Here is a 3,660-nt window from a genome sequence, read left to right as displayed (position 1 = left end):
CTCAGATTATGCGTGGTCATATGCCTACAAAGCTGCGTGGTGATCGGTGAAACCCTTGAGATGTTATACACCTTTATGTGATGAGCCACGCCCTCCACAATATTCATTGCCTTATAGATGCTCAGTTTTAGTACGTTTTCCAACTTTTGCCAAGAGGGAACTTTAGATATTGGTTCCTAGATTATGTTCACCGAATTTCATGCAAATCAGTCAAACGTCCTAGGAAGAGATCGATTTTAAGTGTTTTTCAAAGAATTCAAAATGGCGGAAAATCTATATGACGGGAAGTTATGGGTTCTGAGGCAAATTTGTTCCTCGTGAGGAGAGGCATCTCTGTGCAAAGTTTCATGTCTCTACGACATACGGGGCATGAGATGTGCCCATTCAAAGTTTGCAATTTCAATCGGTTGCTATAGCGCCTCCCTTTGGCCAATTGATGTAATATTGCTTCATTTGCATCCTCCCATGATCCTCTACCACTGTGCCAAATTTCACATGGATTCATTATATAGTAAGATTATTTCACCTACCTGCAACCTGGCATCCCTGTGTGTGTGTGTAACAAACAGAGTGTACGTGTGTTGAGAAATACCCATGTAGGTGCATCTTATTATCTGAATATTGTGCCCTTTAAATAGCAGGCAAATACTGCGCCATTCTGACTTTAGACCAGGTTGTTGTTGGTTAGTAGCGCAATCGCTTTTTGCTGCCTCAAACAATGCCTCTGACCACATCCCATTTTAAGACCTACACACCCATGCAGACATGGATGGACACAGGGACATACTTACACTCATGGGCACTGGCTGGGAAACTGCGTTGGTCAAAAACTAGCAATACTACTTGTGCTGCGCTGTGTGCTGTGTAAGATAGGGCCCCAATAGTCCAGACACATACTAGCATCAGCATGCTAAGATACAAGCTAACAGGCTGATGTTGAGCAGCTACAATGTTTACCAGGTTCACAATCTCACAATCTTGTTGGCATGCTAACATTTGCTAATAAGCAATAAACAAATACTAAAGCTGAGGCTGATGGGAATGTCATCAGATCTGCAGATGATTAGTCATAAACCAAAGCTGTCCAGATTTTTACTAGATGAAAAATTTAGCAGTTTGGCAATGTTATTAAAATTCATTCTGGTACATACAGTATATGTCAGAGCCAAATGTCTTGGCAGTCTATACTGTAGTAATTGAGACATTTCAATAAAAACTACAGACACTAACTTTGTGGTGGCACTAGAGGAAAAGGCAGGGGATTAAAGTTGATGAAAGTCATGCTGCCCGCCCACTTGTTCAAAAGATTAATCTGGATCAGACTCGTACTGATTTGGATATCCCATGTTTTGCTTTCCAGGATCAGCTAATCCATCTTTTGTGGCAGTTTTTCAGAGTAACATTGGACTGAATCAGAATAATCCAGATACAAACTTTTCAAGTTTGCCAAATCCAGATAACCAATGCTCTAAATGAGACTACATATCACAGTGTAAACTGCTAGCTGTGTATAGGATAACATCCAGCATCCAGTCACTTAAAGTGTTTTCATTCAAAGGGACAGAAAACAGCATGGTGAACACACACACACACACACACACACACACCATTTATGCTGTGGTAACCCTTTCACCTTGCCAGCTCATAAAACAAGCTGACATAAATAAATTCACCAGCCTGGTTTCAAGTCTGCCAACAAACATACTGCAGTTACCACCACTTGCCATAGGTGTCCCCAAAGAGAACGAAATGGTAAAGGTTGAGACTGTAACTTCAAATATTTTTAGTTTAGTGTTGACAGCTATTTGGGGGATTATTTTATGTGGACATCATATTAAAAAGTTCTGAACAACACATACTGAAGGTTTGATCCAGATGAAAACCGTATCATGCAATCGAATCTGATTTTAGAATCCTGTTTTTCTTTTGAGCAAGCCATTAGGTTGCTGATCTGATTACAACTGGACCCTGGGAACCATGAATGTCTACATCAAATTTTGGTGCCAATCCACCTGTGAGACACAATACATGAAAACTGACCTGTGATGGTAGAGGAAAAGTCAAGGAATCACCAAAGTCAGTATAGTTCATCCTCTGAGCCCTGTTGATCAGAAGTAGTCTTATCAGATTTCAGCTATCTGATCATGTCAAATATTGAAAATGGGTTGTTCAAAAGCAAAGAAAGGGTTCTGAAATCAGACGAAATAACATAATCCAGTCTTGGTTTTGATCTGGTTCAAACCTTCATCTTGTGTTGTTTAAAACTTTTTAGGTGGACTGGGATACCTTTGATAAAAAAAAGTGTATTCAAGAAACTTTTAAAATGGTCAAATATATATACATTCATTTATATTTTGCACTTGACTTATTTAACCATTACAGTGATAAAGGAGATCAAGTAGCAATTAGGCCACCTATTAGGCCTTTCTGTACATTTAAGTAAAAAAAAAAATCCCCATAAAATAAAACCCAAATACATTGATACAAATGCATCTCCTATGTGGTTTTCTGTCTGCTCAAATAAAAACACCTAAAGTGACTATGTGCTGTCTGTTCTATCTCTTGATCTATACACAGCTAGTAGTTTACCTTGTGTCCCATTTAGAGCACTTATTATCTGAATTTGGTAAACTTTTGTAAAGGTAAAGTTTGTATCTGGATCAGGGTGGTCCAGTCCAATGTTGCTTTAAAAATGGCACAAAAGTAAAATGGATTAGCTGTCCTGGGTAGCAAAACACAGTATTCTCAAATCTGGATTATTCTGACCCAGATTAAACGTTTTGAACAACTGGCTATTGGCAAACACAACAGAATATCTTCGACTGTAAAATTACAGCTCTGTAGCCGAGTGCATTACAGTGCTCACTTCCTGTGTGTTCTGTATTCGGCAGACCTTTTTTCTTCAGGGCCAGATGTTGCCTGAACTATTGAAGCCTTCATTCTCTGTCCATTAAAAGCTCTGTTACTCACTCTGGGGAGAAACGCATCTGCCCTCAAGCTAGTGCATTCATGGAAAACTAGGCCAAGACACTGGTCTGTGAGAGAGTGCATGCTTTAGAGGTGGAACATGCAAAGACTGTTGCATATGATGACCACTATGGGGCCCAAATTTGGTCTTCAAGCAAGTTGGTTTTGAGTTTGACAAAATAAACAGGCAGCAGAGATCGTAGAGGATCCAAAGCACATCCTTTCATAAGTCCTTGACAGTTCATTCAGAAATCTAGTTAATAATGCATAAGCTATATTCTTTCTGTCATACCTTCTGGCCGAGCTGTTCGCCCTGAACACGCGTAGCACATCTGGGTGCTGTCTAAACAAACATGTATTTTTGCCCTCTACTTTCACAGCACTGAGACTATCTTTCTTCATCCCGAGGCCTCCTGTCATCTGCTAGCAGCAGCAGGGGAGTTGACAAGCTTTGTGTGTGTGTGTGTGTGTGTGTGTGTGTGTGTACTTTCACATGTACATGTAGGGTGTGGGGATTTATGTGTGCCAGTGTTGAGCCTGAGCGTGCGTGTGTGTGTGTGTGTGTGTGTGTGTGTGTGTGTGTGTGTGTGTGTGTGTGCTAAAATTGGCAGAGTGAGAGCAAAAAGGTACAGCGTGGCTGCTGAAGTGAGGACATGTCAGTGGAAGAAAATAGACTTGTACACAGCGAGGGGA

This window comes from Epinephelus moara, chromosome 16 (genome assembly GCF_006386435.1).
Source record: "Epinephelus moara isolate mb chromosome 16, YSFRI_EMoa_1.0, whole genome shotgun sequence".
NCBI lineage: Eukaryota > Metazoa > Chordata > Actinopteri > Perciformes > Serranidae > Epinephelus > Epinephelus moara.
The sequence above is the reverse complement of the archived record's forward strand: the minus strand, read 5'-3'. Positions refer to the sequence as shown.